At 39.3% G+C, this 20,768-nt stretch overlaps 1 long non-coding RNA gene across 1 annotated transcript; it reads right to left on the bottom strand.

Moving 5' to 3' along the window:
* Positions 1-8,236: 8,236 nt before the first annotated feature.
* Positions 8,237-10,291, bottom strand: LOC119734109. Its single transcript, XR_005272042.1, has 2 exons — positions 9,445-10,291; positions 8,237-8,890 (listed from the first exon to the last, which is right to left on the bottom strand). It is a non-coding gene; the product is annotated as an uncharacterized LOC119734109 (long non-coding RNA).
* Between the last annotated feature and the right edge of the window lie 10,477 nt (positions 10,292-20,768).

The following is a 20,768-nucleotide window of genomic DNA, read 5'->3' as shown; positions in this document are numbered from 1 at the left end:
TTGCTTTCATCTGCATACTTTTGCATGGAGAAATTATTATTATTATTATTATTATTATTAATGGTGTATTTTATTAAACTCTCACGGCCATAAGGCCGAATCGCAGTTTAATTTAGACACATTAAAAATCGTTACATATTAAAATTACAAAGAATTACATCGTGTAAAAGATACAATAAAAAGGTAAATCACAACAAAATACACACAAGTAATAAAACTTAAAATCATTCAAATCCGACTGCGTAAAATACGCAGTCGCAGTCCCCCCACAGAGATGGCCGTCATTGAGTGAGCTCTATACGTTCATGAATACCCAACTTACTTCATGTAATAAGTTAACCAGTTAACCAGAAACTGTGACCAACAACAAGTTCCTTCATCAACTCAGGAAAAAGAGGTCACATATCTTTGTAAATCAGATCAATTAAGTAGGGAATAGAGCTACATTTGTACCTGTTAGTCCTACAGCGTATTGTGCTGAGATGATCATTGTTCCTTAACCCATTGTTCCTAATCGGGGGCAGCCAGTCTCTAAATTTGTGGGAAGTGAGTAGTGATTTGCCAAACACGGAACACAATTGTTCTCTGCGGCGGGAAAGTGGGGGAACATTGAGTTGGGAACATATTTCACTGTAAGATCTATTGAGACAATATTCATAAGACAAAATGATACGAAAAGCCCTGCGCTGTAATTTGTCTAGACATTCCTCTTGCTTTTTTGATAAACGTGAGTGCCAGACAGGGGTCGCATATTCTAGAGTAGGTCTGACATATTGAATGTACACAGTAACCAGATCTGGAATGGGGACACCACAAGGTTTTAACTGACGTGGGAAAAACAATCTACGATTGAATATTTTACACATAGCATCAACCTGTTTGACCCATTTGAGGTTATCTTGTACTAGAACACCAAGAAATTGATGGTTTCAAAATAAAACAGATGTTGAACTGAATATCATTAGCTTGTGTTTATCATTTTAAAAATGCCTCTGGTCCCAGCTTGCAATTAGAAACCACTTTGCTTTTTATGGTCTAAAAATGCAGAATACTCACATTTACAGAAAAGAAAACGAAAATTGACGTGTTTTTGGAGAGTGCAGGCACGCATTTGTCATTCATCGTGAGCAGCTTGAGTTTTAGGAAGGTAAAGGTTTGAAGATGAAAAGGCATACATGTACATGTACAACACTGAAAATGTATTTTGATAAACTGGTGTGCCCTTCATGTTAATTTTTCAGAAGATAGAAGCTTCTTGAAAAGGTCCAATAGGCCAAAAAACAAAGTCTCTGGTTTCTGGTATGGAGCTTGCCCAAAAAGTGGTGCGGCGACGCGTCTTTTTTTTTTTTTAAACCTTTTTTTTTGCTTCAAATTTCGGCTGATGACTTCAAATGGTGCCCGACTAAACTTAGTACAAGTATATGGGAGTCAAGAGAGGCCACATAAAGCTTATTCTCGATCATAACCCCATCTAAAACAGGTTAAAATATGTGCAGCAGCAGGATTCCAGTCAAACCAGTAAGTTTGGCGATTTTGAGACATCATCTTTCATTAAAAAAATTTTTTTTTCATTTTTTTCATTTTGCCGACGCGCATGGCTACGGCGACGCGCTCGCTTACCAGAAACCGTAGACTTTTTTTTGGCCATAAATAAAACAAACATTTTAACATAGTACCTCCTGAAGATGGCAGAGGCTGTTTAAGTTCAATATTGTCCCAGCATTGAGTAGAACATTTATAGACGGTGATGATCGACAGGGGTAAATGTTTGCCCTCCCCCCCCCCCGCCCCAAAAACAAATTGATCAGGGGACGCCAATGGCGATGCCCACCCCCACCCCTCACAACAAATCTCTGTACATAGGTTTCCTCAAGATTTTTTATTTTTGAAAAATCATCCATACCTGGACATTACTTCACACCGTGTGCACAAAGCTTGTGATACTTGTCTGATGGCTGCAATTTGATAGGTGGCAATTATATGTTTTAAATTTCGATATTTTCCCCCCGAAATTGTAGGTGGGTGGGTCAAGGTAAATCATTGCAAATAAAAATCACTTTTCATAGAAAAGCAAAGAAAAAGCACCCCCCCCCCAATTTTGTTTGGATGGTGTTTACTGTGACTGCCCGTGAAAGGCACTCCCTCATTTTCATGTGATATGAAAGTCAAAGAGCCTAGGTGATTTTATTTTATCTGTATTGAATTTTATTAACTTTCTTTATCTCTCTTCTTAGTGAAGTACATGTTTTGTGATTTTTGTGTAATGCTAAGGGAATTAATGTGTGCTCTGGAGGTTATCACTCTGTTTAAGACCGCTTAGAGTCTGGGTGCTGATAATTACCCGAGCCGGAGGCAAGGGTAATTATCAGCACCCAGACTCTAAGCGGTCTTAAACAGAGTGACAAATACCGACCGAGCACATATGTATTCCCGTTCATGAATACCTTTTTGGTGAAAAATAAAATACTTCGTTAAAAAAATCCCCATTTTGTTCAACAAGTTCACTTCATGCTTTTTGAAATATCCCTCTAGCAAAATAATGGAGTGTTCATCTGGCGAGTAAGATGTAAACAACCCTTTTAAGGAGATTGACACGCGTAGCATGTTGAGCGCGATGTCGCGCAGAACGCACCTGGGGCGTTGCGTTTTGAATTTAGAACTATACAATTCTGACTCCCTGGTAGTGTTGCGCATGCCTACGTGAGGATTGTGAACGTTCAACCAATAAAACGGTAAGAGGCAGTGGATTTTAGAAGTCCACATTTTATTGTGACAATGGAAAAGTGTTCAAGACCAGCTAGTCATGTCTTTATCATCCGTTTAAGACCAGCCACGTGACGGGCTCTCGACCAATAGGAATAGTTAAACTGTCTTAGGTATTTATGAATATTTATTATTTGTAAATCTGTAAGTTTTCATTAATGTATTTAAATGTAAAAGGCCAGTGGAATTTCCCGCCAGGGACAGTAAAGTCAAATTGAATTGATTGTCACATCTGCACTAAGCAGGAGAATATTTTTTCCCCAAAATTTCTCCTTGCACCAGTTCTTTACTCCTTTTCAAAGAGTTTACCATTTGTTACAAAATAAGCCAAAGATGAGCTTCATAGGCCTTTGCAGTGTGGAGATATGGCGATTTTAAGGGTACAGTGTATGTACGAGATGGCATTTTGTATTGAACCATGCATACCTTATCTGTGATTATACGCATGTAAAATATGCACATAATGCACAGTACAGTGCAATACTAGTACCCTATTATGTACATGTACAGTATACACACCAGGACCGGCAGAGAAATTTGACACGTTATTGCAATTGCTGACCTAGCTCAATCTATAAATTTTTCATGTATCCACAGGTGACTTATCTCCTTCCCTTCAAGACTTGATGGGTTTCTCAAATTTCGTTCTTCAGCAAATTTGCTTTCAAACGCTCAACAGTATGAGGCTTCCTGTTCGCTGAACATGCAAACAAATCACTGGCAGCTTTTTGTTGCAAGATCTTTTTTTCTGACATTAAGTTGCACTTTCAAAGCAAACAGCTTCTGTCCATTGGTTTTATCTTTCAGTACAGTATTCATTTGCTCTTCTGATTTCCACAGGCCGTTAAATTTGGATAGCTCATCAATCAGTGCTTCGCGTGATTCTCTTGAATTCATCTCTTTCTTTTCAGTTTTCTGTCGTTTTTCCTTCAGACGCTGCTGTCGCTGTTGCTCTATGTCGCGTTGTCACACTATCACACTGTTGAGCAAACCTTGTTTTTTGCCTGGCTCTACTTAAAAGAGCTTCCTCTGTGGATTTGTCATCTTTCTCACTGAACCAATCTTTTGTTGCATTGTTTGAGTACATCAGTTTTGACTCGCTATAGGTGATGTTGGCATTTGGGGCTATTTTTAGCTGACAGTCTAATATTGTCCGAAATACCCTTTCCCCGCTGATGTTGTTGCCGGTACAAGACTCCGCTTTCCTCGTGACTTCTTCAGTTGGCTTACTGTATTTGCCACCCGGAAGCTGTTCTTCTAACTGCCTTAGACAATCTTCAAGAATGCATTCAAACATTCTTTCCAACGGCTCGCATGTTTGTGCATCTGAGCTGGAGTCTTTAATCAGCTCCTGGAAGATCTCGTCTTTCTTCATTGGCACACCTTTGAACACAGCAGGTGCTGTTCCATTCACAATCTGATGTGCATCCTCGCTGAACTTTGTCAGTGCCTCAACTGCTTCATTATAGTACTGGTTTGGTTATAGGATCCCCAAATCTTGCTCAATGAGACGCATCCATGGTCCAGTCAAGTATTTTCCAACCAAGCCAAGGGCTCTGCATTCCACCAAGCAGTGCTCCATTTCGAAGTCATTCTTGACAGCTTTCAAGCACTCATTGCTGGGCGACCAAACCTTATTAATGAAGTCTAGTATATATGTGGTCTAAAAAAAACACCATGCGCCCCCATTTAAGAAATACACATGAAAACGATTCCCAACGATGGAACACCACACATCTGTAGATGGGCTTTGACCTCAGCAGGAAAACCAGCCCCATCTTTGTAGCAAAGCCGGCTGAGTGACTGCATCAATGCATGGGCATCACTACATCCTCTAGGTTTGAAGCTCATTGTTTTGGCCTCTAAGTTGTGCTCCTTTTCCCATTTTGTCACGCTTTTCTGCTGATTTGGCAAAAGTGTCGAAGGGATGCATACCACAATAAAAGTTATTTAAGGTGGATGTATCACCATCAGTTGTAACACGTCGTTGCTCTGCAAGCTTCTTGTTGGCAGCTTTATTTACAATGTGCCTGTCAGTCATAGTGTTGGAAATATTGTCAAGGATCTTCTGCTTGCCACATGATGTTCCAGTACATTGCAACTGGTGTTGATCGTCTCCACATAAAAATCAGCATCACCACCTGTCATCTCCTCGATCCCAACAGTGTAGGTCGAAGTCTTGGTTGAAATTTGTACTTCAGCAAAGTGTCTGCGTTTTTTGGTTGTACCATCATACTTTACAGTTGTCTCAGCTGATGACTCAAGTTCCTCCCCAAGTTGAAATTTACTAAGTTCCCTCATTTCAGGTATCATGGTCTTGCAAGTGCTTTCATCGGGTAGCTTACCAAGTTGCTTGCCAGTCAATGTTTCGACACAGAACTTGATAACTAGAGTTGTATTTTTGGCAGCAACCTGTCGACTTGCACAGAATACACATTCCCTTACTGCTGATTTGTAAGTTTTCCCATTGTGCATAGTTGGTATTATTTCTGATTCCTGCTGTTTCAGTTTCTCCATCAACTTTGTATTTTCAAGTTCAATTGATGCAACTCTCCCTTGAGCTTGACTTAGTCTCTCTTTAAGATGAGATGAATCATTTACTTTTGAGCACTTTTGCTTTATTTTGATGCGGTGGACTGCAGTGCGCTTCTTTCTTTGGAGCCTCCTTACTTGGGCCTGAAGATGGCTGACTTTCTTCTGTAGCATCTGTTCTTCAATTTTGGCTTGTTGTTTTGCCTGTTCTTTAGCTTCCATCTTCAGCTTGGTCAGTTGGCTTTGTTTACGTTTGATTGCCTGCTTATACCTGCTTACAGATTGTTAAAGCTCTGTGTGTTCTTTCTTGAGTCTTGTGATTGTCCTGATTGCATCATCTGCTGTTGTTTTCTGCACGTGCAACTCTTTTGCTAATTAACTGCAGTTTCTTCAAGAATGCAACACTCAGTGCACAAATGTTTTCTTTTTGTGGCTGTTTGGTGTTCTTTTGGATGTTCTGGGTGATGCTGATGGCAGCGGAAACGAACTGTTCAAGAAGTTTTCAAGTTTCTGCACTTGTGATGTACTTCTGTTTTTCTTCAGCCTCTTGGAGTTAGATTTCATTCCGTGCAGAGCTGAGAATAAGGTCATCTTTGAAGGATCAGTCCACATATTGTTGTCCTTAAACAGCTTTTGAATCCATTTGTAAATGTTTTCTTGTGTATGCCCTCTATCCATTAGACCAAGAAATTCAATTGCTGCACCATTTGTAAGACAGCTTGTCAGAAGGCAAGGCTGGTCTATACTTTTAAGTTTATCGATGTTGATTTCAGCTTGGCTGCAGTAGTTCCCTATGTAATTCATTTCTGTGCCACAAATAGGGTCTTGACTGATCTCTGGTATACTCGCTGAATAAAAAGAAAGGGAATAAAACAACAAATCAGTAATGGAACATTTTGTACTTAAGTACCACAATTGTGTTTTCGAATTATTTGACACTTTAGTAACAATCAAATGAAATCAACTGTTGCCAGCAAGGATGTGTTCAACCAATCGGAAATAAACTTAAATGTTATGCAAATTTAGAATAAAGTCTACCGCAGGCCTCGGCCTGCTTTAAAAAAAAATTAAAAAAAAACTAAAATTGGGCAGGGGTGGGTGGTTAACCCATTAACAACAAACTTGATAAAATATGTAGGGCTTTGTTTTGATAACAAAACCAAAATATTTTATGCAGATTTGGAATAAAGTGAACTGTATGCCTCGGCCTGCTTAAACACCAAATGAAAAAATTGGGCAGGGGTTCCCCTGCGGATGGTTAACCCATTAAACAATAAACCAGAAAAAAATAATTATGGATTTGTTATGAAAACGAAACCAAAATATTTTATGCAGATTTAGAATAAAATTAACCGTAGGCCTGTACTATTTTAGTATTTAGAGCTAGGCCATATTAGGCTATTTTATAAAAAAAAAAGTGGGCAGGGGTTCCCCCATGTTGTTGAACTAGGGCCTATTATTACCAATAAAAAAAAGAGAGAAAAATAGGTCTATTTATTGATAAAAAAACAACACACATTTTGTGCCACCCGCAGCACCCACTCGCCAAATTTTGCTTGTTTTCCAAATTGACAGACATATTTGAAGAAAATGTCGCTAAATTGTACTCACCCATTGTGGTGTCATGTACTGCAGAGCAGATTTGTGGCGAATTTACAGAAGGAAGAAGGCTCTAACTATTTTGCTGTAGATTATGCGCCGCGACTACGAAGTACGACATGCACGAGATTGCCACACAGCATGTGGGTTGCGTCGTAGCAACCGCCCGCTTCGCGCGCCAGGTAGACCGTCAACAAATCGTCCCAACATGCCCCAAAGTCTTCCCGCGTTTAAATAAATTTCGCACCGTATAACTCTTTTCAGCAATCATTTATATCTAAAGTAATGATGTTTTCTAATAAATAAACATGATCTCTATCAAAATAAAGCTTAATTAACAGAAAATAACGTTTTTTACTCCCAGAACTCACATGTCAAAAAGTTTGAGCAGACGTTCCGAGTCTAGTCAGAGATGCATTTGCCTACAGATAAATTTACCACCATTTTGTTCGCCCAGCTTTCTATTTTCAGTTCCTTGCAAAGAAGCCAGTGATTGGATGATGCAATTGCTGCAAACGACTATTTCATGTATGATGTAAGCCTTCCGACTTTTATCACAACTGCCGTAGGGTATTTTGCGTCGCCGATAGAACAGCGCCCTCTCGCGCCATCTTGTTTGGAGTCATTCACACAGCACTGCAGGCACCGAGGCAGTGATAACTTACATTGGATAAACGGGGTAAATGAAATGTTTCTGGATGTTTTTGGATATTTTTGGATAAATACACGGATTGACAGTTGTCGGGTATTATTTGTGTCTCGGTTTTAGCGATATAAAGGGTGATTTGGGGACGCGATCGTGGCGATAAGCTTGGCTAGGTCGCGTACGTGTGTTTGGCATGTTTGTGTGGGTGCGTGTACTGTAGGTGCACGCATGTATTGTAACGTATAGGCCCTAGGCAAGTGGCGGCGGTGGGGTCACACACATGTACACGCACAACACACGTACGTTAATGAAATATGACACCCGCGGAAACTTAGTCTGAGCATGCGCACATTTATTATTATAATTGTAATCCGAAACCACGCGAGAAGACGCATTACGCACGCGTTTGTGACGTCTCTATGCAAAAACGCGCATGAACTTTGCGCGCGCAAAAACGAGCCCCAGAATTCTGCTTTCTCTCTCATAAACCGGATTTTTTTGGCGATTTTCCCTTGGCTATTATAATACTCCATGAATTATTGTAATTTTCCAATTTTGCGAGAACCGAGCTAATATTTTTTGCAATGAAAGATAGGTTCATCTCGTTCGCGTATTTCACGCTTGCCATGTCATGTTTACGTGTAATTGTATAGGGAACTTACCTGCGTGCAAAAGTATAGGCTGATTGACGAGTGCTTAACCAGTTCCGTGAGAATCTTGTTTATTGCAGCTGGGGTCTTTTAAATCACAAGATAATCCATTCCAATTGAGAAGTACAAATAGTAATTATTAGATTATAAGCTTTTTATTTTATTTGCTACCATTTTTAAAGTAAAATTTGCCATTTTCCCCTTCTTTACATTAAGCCAAACCTTGTCCATCATTGCAATTTTCAGTTTCAAACTCTCTCCTGTTTGAGTATTTTGCCTTTTTGGGCATAGTTCATGAATCTCCTACCCTCAGAATTCGCAAATAATTAACAGATCAATTGTTTATTAGTAAATCACTGGAATTTAATATTAGACTCTTACTACAATCTTTAAATTAACTCCAATGCCAGCGTTTGAAGAGGCTAGACCCAAGATGTTTGTTAAAATTTACATTTTATTTTAATTTATAAAGGTCTTTATTATGATTACAATAGGAACAAGTTAAAAATATATTTCAATTATATAAAAGGGTTATTTTTGAATTAATTTTTTAAAGGCTGGTCATAGTTCTTTTCTTCATAGTGTCCTTCATCATGTCATCTTGTAGATTCAGGCATTGTAGATTCCTTGTAGAAGTCTGCATCATCATCATCAGAAGGAACGACAGTCCCCGGATGACACTCAAAGCATCTCCATACAGCTAAAAAAAAACGTACACATATAAGGAAAAATAAGCAATGTTAAAATATTTCAAAACGCAACATAATAAATAATAGATATCAAAAACAATTTGACAGATTTGAGTTTGGCATGGAGAAAAAAACCCTAGCCTATATTTTTTGGGCCTCATGTATGACCACTTACAATTATTTGCTTTGGTCTCTTTCCATTCTTTATAACCTTTAAAAAAATTCAATATTATTCTTTTTTTTCCCCAGTGAAAAACGACTTGGTCTAAAACATGAATTTATTTGTATATTTTGTCTGTAAAGTTGTGGGTAAAAATCGTGTACGCCTAGTGTAGGCCTAGACACGACTTCTACAACAAAAACTTAATTCATTGAGCCCCCCCCCCCTTTTTTTCTGGCCTTTAAATTTATAAAAAAGAAAAAAAAATAGTAGTGTTGCCGTCATGGCCGTTGGAATTACATGAATTGTATGTTAAATTCTACTTCTTAGTCTCCACTTTCCAAAGGCAACTTGCAATTGAATCAGTTTTCGTATTTTACTGAACAAACCCAAATTCCCTTTTACCCGTATAGCTCTCATTCTCAAAACTCGACTCCAAGGTGACGGTATAACCACCAGTCAAAAGCGATGTGTGTTGTGGGGGCGCGAGCTCCAACTCCCGGCACGCTGTTGCAGACTGCACGGTGCCCGTGATGCCTGGCGACTTCACCGCGTGGTCCGTGCGGTGTCAAATTTCTTCCCACGAGTATCGGTTTGCATGCAAGTCATGACATGTCGTTGTACGTGGTTTAGAATGGCAGATACGAGGTTTCTTGACTTCCACAAGACATAATAGAGGCACAAAATCCTCTATTTCCTGAAAGATTCAGCATTTCGTACTCATTCAGCCACTTCCCAGTGTACATTTCCTGATGCTCATCGCGAGTCACATGCGTTTTTGAGTCAAAATGTCGCCGAAAATGCGATATTCAAGGACGAATTTTGACGATTAAAAAAAATATTAGCTGCTTTCCCGTATGGAAAACAATGAAGTATACACCCTCGTTCACTACATTTAAGAAGTGAGAATTCCCTAAAAAATCCGGATTTTAAAAAAAAACCAAAATTTGATGTGATATCAGAAAAAACTTCGATTTTCGTGCAAAATCATACTAAAATTCAAACTTTCATAAAACGATTTTGCAAGCTGATATTTTCATAATTAAAAAAATATTTATCATGTTGATGAAGCCTCCTTACCAACTGGGGTGCATAGAAACCGCCAGGGGCGATGTCGTCACTGATATAGGGTAGTTTAATTGGTGAGTAACTTCGCGTTTTGATAAATGAATATTCATAATCCGATAATGAGGCACGTGTGTACGCGCGCGTACAGCCGCCATTTTGCGCGTGCGCAAACTAAATTTCGCGGAATGCGATACGTGAACACAGTACTGTAGCGAAACAGGGTGCCTACAGACTAGTCTAATCTGTGATTTATGTATGCGCGCATAGGTCATTAACATTAATGGCGCGCGTAGACCAATCAGCAATGAAATATGTGGCGTGACTTGAGCATCAGTAGTGCATGAACGCGCGTAAGCCAATCACCAGCGCGCATTGCCCAAATCGGGGCGCTTATAAAGTGGTGCTTGACATCGCCTAGCCAGTTGGTTTCAAGATGGCGACGGTGATGTAAAACCGAGACCTCATTGCGTATCATTTCAGCGAGAACTCGTGCTAAATCCTGAGATTAATTCAGATTTGGGGACAACGTCTGATCGACATACAAGGTGCGACCGGTGAGTTGATGGAGTCTCACAGGTTTTGTTATTGACTCAATTAACTTTCTATTATCTTGGAGAATTGGTGACAAAGATTTAGTCGGGAAATTAAGACTGACTATTTTGTCTTGATTAATTAGTGCTAGAACATAAGGGGCTAGGAGTTGTGGAACTGGGTTTGAGAGGCTAGTTGGACTGTGGTTCGGTAGTAGATTGCTTGTCGTGGGTTGGACACCATTCGGTGGGGTTTAACGACTGCGATCATTGCCGTAATCGTTGAACTAGCTTGCCTAACGAGTTACTCTTTGCTGCGTTCTGAGCACTTGTGAGGGTTACCGGTTTTGTGTGTGTGGGTTATTGCACATAAGGATTATATTGTGTAATCTTGTTGAGGGTTACCTTTCCTGGGTGAGAGTTATTGGAATTACACATTTCAACCTGCTTTGACGCTGAATCGGGTTGAGGGTTACCTTTATTGTGTAAGAGTTATAGGGACAGTTCTATCTGTGTGAGGGTTATTAGAACTGTGCTACCTCATTATAATTGTATAAGTGACTACACACGGTGCAGTTGACCGCATAAAGCTAATCTTTCTGTTATTTATTTAGTGGTGCAGTTGACCACGTGAGGGTTACGTTAGACTAAGTTACTTCAAAAGGGTGCAGTTGACCCTGGAGGTAACGAGTGAGGGTTATTGCCTATTGTGTCACAGTGTGAGATATTTACGTCCATAATATTTATCACCTCGTTTATTGTATAATATTGTAAATTATTGTAGTGATTATTGAACAAATCCATTGATGATTGAGATTCTTGAATAAATCATATCTATAATCGTCTTTGGAATCACTTGTCTCTTTGAGGGTTACTCAGGTTCATCGTGAGGGTTACCTAGGTCTGCCGTGAGGGTTACCTGATTCACCTTGAGGCCTGTTGTCGCTACTTGTATTGCTCTAGTTCCATTCAATTAATTACTAAGTCACAAAACGGTATATTTCCACCAAACGAACAGCCCCTAGGCTTAGTCCACCGTTCGTTAATAATATTGTCCCCCCCCCCTTTCGTTTGGGTAGCCGCTCACCCGTTCGTTAGGCTAATAAATATTTTTTGTGGGATAAAAGGTGTGGGTAGGAGTCCTGGGATAAACAAGACCAGTCCCCCTGGGTCCCGCCAGCCCCCCGGTTCCGCCACAGTACGCTCATCAAGAATGCCAAGTGAATTGTTTATTTACAGTCCAAGTTAGGCTTTTTACGTGTCTTGTGGTAGGATAGGCCTACCCTGAGCAGCTAGGCCTAGCCTATGTCTGTCTGTCAAGAGTTTGACTTTGAAGGTGAATTTCTGCCACCTTGTTCAACCATTGTCAGTGATTGTTGTCAACATGACTTGTTGTAGGCCTACTGTTCCTTGCTTTGCATTAGGCCTAGCCCCATTTACACATGTATAAATGTGAGCTGTGCAGTTTTGAAAGTTTGTCATGGAAAGGTTACACTCAACATTGTCTTATTTCGTCAAAACTTAGCATCCATTACAGTTTTGTTGAATGAGTGGCCTTTCCCCTTCACAAGGGCTGGGATTTTTTTGCCACTTCAAGCAGCTAGTCGGACTGAACACTGAAGAGACATTGTATTCTGCACTTGACTCCAAAGTGTCAAGAATCCTCAACTTCATGAAGTCGGTTGTTATGAGTGTAATGAGTGACGTTACTTCTTCCAGAAGAATTTGTGGAGGCCAGACCTCAGACACGTGTGCTCTGCTGCTTGTTGTGATGGCATACTTTGGTGAGCAGCTGGATAATCTTTTCATTCTGACAGAGGTGAGCTTTAGATTCATTGACTGCATTGTAGTCTGGTACCCAAACATGATGAAGTTATGGCCTATGAATTGATCTCTTAGTCACTTGTTACCCCGCCCATCGGCGGCGGAACACTTTTAAAAGTGGGGGGGGGGGGGGGGGGCAAGATCCAGTTACTGTTCCCAGAGCAGGATTAAAGCAAAATCAAAGCAAATGGGAAAAGTGTGAAGTTGGTCCGAAACGAAAGTGTGACCTACGTAATGTCTGCTAACCTATGCATGTGGACTATTTCTACCGTAATTTTCGGAATATAAGCCGCGGCTTGATTTTGTCCATGATAAAAGGTTACTGCGGCTTATACACAGGGCGGGTTATACGCTGAGCCTTGAAGAATAAAAATAAGATTCACATGTGTAGTTAATGTACTGGTATAAGAAGAGAGGTGTTGCTGAAATGAATTATCAATTAAAAAGTCATTAACAAACCGAAACCAAGGTACCGAGCGGTAAAAAGTACGGTGAAAGCTGTCTTCGACGCTTGTGACAAGCCGTACGTGATACCATGGGTGGTGTGCAGCTAGCTGCATGCTTTCCCCCGGCGGACCACACCATTGGTGGAAATGAAGGGGTGTACTTTCTTGGAAACAATAATTACCAATATTGCTGCATTAAAAAAAAAGAAGGAAAAAAGACGACTAATACTTTTCATGGTGTTCGAAACATTTCTTTATTAGATAATAAGTTGTTTAACGTCACAGTATATATATTTTTTCTTGAAACGAATTCAAGAAACGATGTAAAACTCAAAACAGGGACTAAATCACCCCTTACAAAATTAATGGATTCGTCCATAAAAATGTCAGCATCGTTTCCTACGGCGCTTAAGGATTTTCCGTGATTGCCTCTAAAAAAAATTTTTTCGCGACCCGAGCTGTTATGACTTTTTAGCCTGGAGCTTTGCGCATCTTTTGATACCAAAAACATAAAAATCGGACCACAGGTTGCCGCGTAGCGAACAATTTTCCGGCGCTACGCGCCGTGAAAACTGAATTTTCGCATATACGTCGTGTACACAGAGCAGAATTGCCATTCGTACATTGAATAATTAATTAGCCATAATTCCAAAACCCTTGGACCTATAGTCATGAAATTTCTTGGGTATGTTTAGGAAGAGTTGCTCTATGCATGTGCCGAGTTTCAAATTTTTTATATGTTTTTTTATATGTGTAGCATATTGATGAAAACATGGCTACTACTACGAAAACTACCGTTATCAAGGCAAATACTGGCAATAATTGGCAGGCGGATCTAGACCCGGGCCAGGAATGGCTACGATTTGAAAGAAATGGGAATTTCGTGACCAAGCCGCCTTCGTCAAGAGTATCCAGACCTCTTAGGTATCCATTGCATGAACCACCGCTTGGAATTAGCTGCCAAGGATGCTTTTAAGGGAGCCAGTATGGAAGAAGTCATTACTATGTGGGTCATTCCACCAGGTTGGGTCATTTGAGTAATTTGCACATAAAAATTATGAATGTGTTCAAAGTTAATTTTTGCTTATGTAGTGTGGCACTAATGTTTTCATTTGTAAAATATATTTGAATTGAAAAGTCAATAATAAACTCCCATGATTTGTACCATTTTTCTGTGGTGTCCTCAGTACTTTTACCCACCCCCAGCTTTATATTGTATAAACGATTTGAATATACCTTTAAAAACAGATATAATTTTCTCATTTTGATGAACATGCTACCGGTGCTTATTCAACTAGAGTGAAGCTTTCCCACAAAATTATTTATTTTGTGCAGAACCATTGCATTGGTAAAACACAAGAAGTTAAATTTGTACGTACCGACGTAACGCGTGGTGTCTTCCTATGCCGCTCGTGTTGCATGGGTAGTTTGCTTTTATTTACTAACATTCCGATAATGTTACTAGTTTTCATTTTGTAACAGGTAGAAATGCTGGGATACATTTTTAAAAACAAGTGATAAAAGCCATGAAATATGCAGCGAGTTTACGAAGATACTTGATTTAAAAAGTTCAACGCAAGTCCGGTGTCCTGCGTGATTTGCGTTGCGTGGGTCAGATGTGACCGCCTATTTTTTCCTATCCCCCGCTTTGGAAGATGGTTCTGGCCCAAAATGTATACCCTTTCCATATGACGTTGAGTAGGTCACATGGATACTATTACGGGCTAGCATGCTACGTGTGTAGGGTGAAATGTGACTGCTGTCCGGTTGCGTCGGTTTCGCGCGCTTCGCCAAATTGCAACGACGACGCGGACATTTTTTGGCCGCTTTTGAATTGTGGATTGGTGAGTAAATAACTGGTTTCTAGCAGAAAATATCAGCGTATCATATTGTTCTGTTTGAGTTTCGTCTAAGTTTTACAGTAATTACTACTCCAAGGAACTAGTAGGACTCTAAAAATCGTCTTTTCTTTACATTTCATGTGGCCTTTTTCGGGCGACAGTAACGTCAGTGTTCGACTGTAAATTAATTCATCAGACTACCTTTGCCGTGAAAATCGCCAGATTTTACCCCCAAAACAAACCCCACATTGCCCAACATGACCCCTTAGGGATCCAGTTCACATCGAGAATTAATGATGGTACTTAAGTTAAGTTATGATTCGGAGATAAAAGTAATATTTGCCGTTCTTTTTCGAGAGCTTTTCTTGAGTTTGTGGATGTCTGTTTACTAGTTTGGGAAGGCAATGCGGTGATGTCCCCAGTGCACGCTGGTGTGAACGTACATGTACTGGTGTGAACGTACATGTACAGACACGTATGTAATTTGATCGTTTCGACATCGAGTACGAGTGGAGAGCGGCGACTCGGTGTCACGTGATGTATGCACGTACACTGGTTCCTTAATGATGGGTTTAGTTTCCCCGTGTACAGGCGGGAACCGGTTAACACATATAATTATAGGCAGGTTCTTGTTTAGTGCAGTTCGAACGATAGTGGAGAGTCAGGATCTAAGACACATATAAACACCACGGACGCACATTGACCGCACTGCATTCGTTCACACCAGCACGCACTGGGGACGAAAACGACATCACCGACGCGAGCAATGTAAGATTTTACTTGAATACCCCCACTATATTTTCCTTATTTACAGCTAATCAACCACCAAAAAGTGAAATTCTGATGAGAAATCACGATTTTAGCATGGACACTTTTTCAAAATTTCTTAGGATAATCTTAGCTAGATTTTTTTTAAAGGACATCCACATCACATGACCGCATGGTTTGTTAATGGGAGTATTTAAGTAAAATCTGGTAATTTTTTGTTTAGTTTGAAGATTTTTTATTTGTGAATTTTTTTTTTTTTTTTTTGGGGGGGGGGGTTCAATTCAATGATACCTTGGCTTATATTCGATATTTGAACCTTACAGATACTGACAGCATGGGGCCCCCGCAGCTCAATTTACGTATCAATCTCCGTCTTAGCACTTCACCTAACCATGCAACCCTTCTAAAACCAGGAAATGATGTTTTTGTGACATGTTTTATTCACCATGTACATTATTTTAAATATTTTTATTTTTATTTTAAATATTTCAGATTGTTGACCTGACAGATTGTGGTGTTCGTCTCACCTATATGCGTCAAGGCGCTTTTTACACTTGGCCCCTGGGCGAAGAGCATATTTATCATCATCCGCTATGTGACGTCAAACAGAAGCTCAGTGCTCCTGAACCGGTGTTGATAGGCTCCAGAATGGTTTTTAATTTTAAGAAGTGAACAACATGAACACAAAAATATTACAAATCACACGATTATGAGTGGTTGTGTTTTATTTGGATATCCAACATATTAACATTTAGTTTCTTGACTCAAACTTTAAGGCCTTGCAATGAAAGATGTAACAGAGATACGGTGTCCTTGTTACGTGGGTAACATCTATATGAGCAACAAATTTAATCCATTTCCTGATCGTGCAGCATTACAATTGTTCATAGTTGTGTTGCTCATTTCTGCTCTTCTCTGCAGAAGCCAAAATAAGTGCTGTCATGGAGTGAGTCTTGAGAAAACAGGAATATTGCTAAGGAGAGGGATTTTTTTGCATATCATTTAACTTCACCATATACAGTAGATTGTTTTCCCACTGAATTTATATAATTAAAATGTAAGAATTTCCATCTTGGCTGCAATGTTTATGCGTGAAATGTTATTGATTACCAAAACAACAAATAAAATGAGCCATTGGGAAACTTTATCTGTGACCTATACCTTGCTAGAACTATAGTGGTGTTAGAATGGTGTCCTTGTTACACGGGTATTTGGAAAGTGCACACTGTTATTGTAATAGATTACTGCATTTTCCATGCACAAGCTGCAATAAAAAGTTTAAGAAATTATGAATGGTGAATATTTGAGAAGTTGAAATTGTATTGTTTCTAGACTTGTAACAAGAGTGCTTAAAATTGGGGAAAACATACATGTAAATAACCGCTGTGTGTGAACCATCTTACCTTTACAAACGATGATGAAGGCAGTCGACACCTGACAAGTCACAGACTGAGTGATTCAGAACTGAATGCAAAGTATACTTCAACCACCATGTTGAGTGGTCATGTTTTATTTGAATATCCAACATATTAACATTTAGTTTCTTGACTCAAACTTTAAAGCCTTGCAATGAAAGATGTAACAGAGATACGGTGTCCTTGTTACGTGGGTAACATCTATATGAGCAACAAATTTAACCCATTTCCTGATCGTGCAGCATTACAATTGTTCATAGTTGTGTTGCTCATTTCTGCTCTTCTCTGCAGAAGCCAAAATAAGTGCTGTCATGGAGTGAGTCTTGAGAAAACAGGAATATTGCTAAGGAGAGGGTATTTTTTTGCATATCATTTAACTTCACCATATACAGTAGATTGTTTTCCCACTGAATTTATATAATTAAAATGTAAGAATTTCCATCTTGGCTGCAATGTTTATCCGTGAAATGTTATTGATTACCAAAACAACAAATAAAATGAGCCATTGGGAAACTTTATCTGTGACCTATACCTTGCTAGAACTATAGTGGTGTTAGAATGGTGTCCTTGTTACATGGGTATTTGGAAAGTGCACACTGTTATTGTAATAGATTACTGCATTTTCCATGCACATGCTGCAATAAAAAGTTTAAGAAATTATGAATGGTGAATATTTGTGGACTTTTAATATTTGCTTAAAATTTGAAAAGCTGCACTTTGAAATTTTGTTATGTGTGTCACACTTATTGACCCAACCTGGCGGAATGACCCATGTTGAACTCCTTGTATGCCCTCTACTCAAGAAGTCCAAAACGTACGGGAAAACTTGAAGAGGTGAGGTTGAACTTTGGTGATTTGTCTTAACATGTACATGTAGTAAACTTATTACAACATACTCATTTTTTATTATTATTTAACTATTATATTGCACACTTGGTATGAAAATGAAATGAATAACATTATTGCACTGTTTCTGTATTGCACATAAATTGACATACATGTAATATAATCATATTTTGTTTTTATTTCAGTTGGCCAAAATTATGAAAGAAGATTTGCTGAAGCCAGTGAAAGCTAATGGAACCAGATGGGTGCAATTCAAGAGCAGAGCAGTGGCAGCCCTCATCAACTCATATGCTGTGATAATTGCCTCTCTTGAGAATGAAGTAGCCAGTAATGAGCCAGCTGCAGAGATGGCGAAACTGAATGGCTATCTCAACAAGCTGAAGTCTGTTCGTTTTGTATTTCATTTGATGTTGCTTAAGTCATTGATCACTCCCTGGCAAACCTGTCACTTGCTCTGCAGAAGGATATTACACACTTTAATGTGGCCCTGACCTACCTGACAACCTTCTACCAAAGGATCAATGATCTCCTCTCTGCTCTCAGAGCTTTGCGAGAACCTGAGGATCATGAGGATGTTATCTCAACAGGTGTGGATGAAGATGGTCGAAGTCTGAATGAGAGTGATGATGAGCCAGCAGCAAAGAGACCAGCTCTGACCAAAGACTATATGGTGGCAGATTTCAAAAAGATTCTGCATGATCTTATGGCAACGGACAGTGGAGTGAGCTTCAAGGATGTTCATCTCAAAGGTCAAGCACTATCAGCATCCGATGTTGACACCATATCAACAACTCTAATCACTAACGTGAAAAAAAAAGTCCACATAAGGCTTGGCAAATGTCACGAGGAGGCACAGTATTCAAGTCTCAAGATTCTAGATACTCTAGCGTGGCCAACTGATCGTGAGGCTCTTGTTAGATTTGGAAGACCTTTGGTGCAGTCTTTCATTGATCACTTTGGACAACTGGTCACCCAACAAGGTAATTATTTATCTGTAAATGACTTATTAAACAAAAAATACAAAATGATTAATAACACTAACAGTATTGTTTATTTGCATTTGTAGCTTTAGAAAATACCTTCTATCCTTCTTGTTTCTTACCCTTACCCACCTACCACAATCCTATAGGTTGCAACACTGATGAACTCTTCCATGAATGGGAAAGCTGGAAACTACTGTGGAAATCCAGTTTGCAACACCTGAACTGCAGCAGTGAGATATGGAGAAGGCTACTTGTGAGCTTCCACGCGACTTACCCAAACCTCTGTCATATGATTAGAGTGATGCTCCTTGTGCCAGGTAAACAATTTTATATTTCTTCATAATTTGTTACTAGCCTAGAGGTTCAAGTTCAAACTGTAATATCATTACACACAGGTTATCCATTACACTAAAAGTAGCACCAGTAATTGTGTTTGTTTTGCTAATCTACAAAGACTAAAATCAAATGACTCAAAATTTCAAACTTCATTACAAGTTATAAAGAACTTACAACTGTTAAACACAATGACACTGAGCTGGGCATCACATGAAATTTGATTTGATCCTTTATTTATTTTTGCAGCATCGAATGCCATCGTGGAGCGGGGCTTCTCTGCCATGAACAGGGTTAAGAGTGATTACAGAAATAAGCTGGCAACTGACACCCTAGATTAACTTATGCGTATCACACTAAGTGGCCCCCCAGAGCATATGTTTGATTCATCAAGTGCGGCAACCTGTTTCCTCAATAGATGCAGTCGGCGCCCAGGTCAAGCAGATTAGCAGAACAACAACCAGGTCCAAGCACAGGCAGAGATGTTATGATTATAGACACACAAGAATAAGATGATAGATCATATAATCGCTTCAGTATCAGTATCACCTTTTAGTCTTAGCTTTAAATTGTCAAATTGAAATGGCATCATGGAAATTGCCACAGTGATGCTGACTGAACTGATGGATTAGGATTAAGAGACTTTATAAGTAGTGATATGATCAACACTCAATCACTCATACTCCCTTCTGTAACTGTTCAGTGTTCAGTCCTGGTGACTGACTCAATTGTTGTGTGATCAATGATCATATTATTCATAATTTGGTCCAAAGTTGACATAGAGTTATTAATAGTTGTTGGACTTTGTTGTGTTATGATTGAAAGTTGACTTAGTTCAATTATTTACAACTTCAACTTGTAGTCTCAGTCTTGTAGAATTGCAGTCTTAGGTTACCTTACCTATTACTCAGAGTTGGAAACTTTACAATGATTGAGATAGATCATTAGAGTCTAGAGAAAAAGAGGAAGAGTCAAAGAGACAAAGACCACTAAGAGATCACTAAGAGATAATGATTAATAAAATGCTACTGTTGTGCTGAGGCTCAGGGCCTGCGTCTGAAGTAAATTGTTATAATTTGTTAACTTGCTTTTTTACTCGAAAGTTATTCTAGCAAGCATGCAGTTCCTGAAATAAACAGACAACTGATGAGTCATTAAGTTCACAGCTTAACTTAAGTTACTTCTTTATTGCTTTGTAATTTGTACAGTCTGACACTGACAGGTAAATAGTCATTGCAAAGCTGAGGCTAAATTTGAGTATAACAAAACTGCTATGCAAAATTGGTAAACTGCTATGCAATTCAAAATTTGCATAGCAGTTTTGCTATACAAAAAAAAAATCATTAAGGCTTACCCTGTTCGGGGCCCGCTTAAGGGCCCCGAAAAAAATGTGAATTCTAGATGCTCTGTGGTGCGATCTGAGGCAATTTCTGACCACTTTAACCAATATTTTCTGAGCAAAAGATACATTGTAGTACATAATACTATTAATAGGGCCCGATATTAAAATGAGACGCGTGTTCAAAAATCTTTTTTACCTCTTGTATCATTTTAATTAACCTCGTTTTTTAAAATCGCTCCTGGTAAAAACTTGGGGGGGGGGGGGCAAAATAGCTACCTCTTTAAAAGTGGGGGGGGGGGGAGGGGGGGGGCAACTGCCCCCTCTGGTCCCCCC

This window comes from Patiria miniata, unplaced genomic scaffold, assembly GCF_015706575.1.
Source record: "Patiria miniata isolate m_02_andy unplaced genomic scaffold, ASM1570657v1 HiC_scaffold_26, whole genome shotgun sequence".
NCBI classification, from domain to species: domain Eukaryota; kingdom Metazoa; phylum Echinodermata; class Asteroidea; order Valvatida; family Asterinidae; genus Patiria; species Patiria miniata.
Note: the sequence above shows the minus strand (reverse complement) of the source record. Positions and strands in the feature narration are given on the sequence as shown.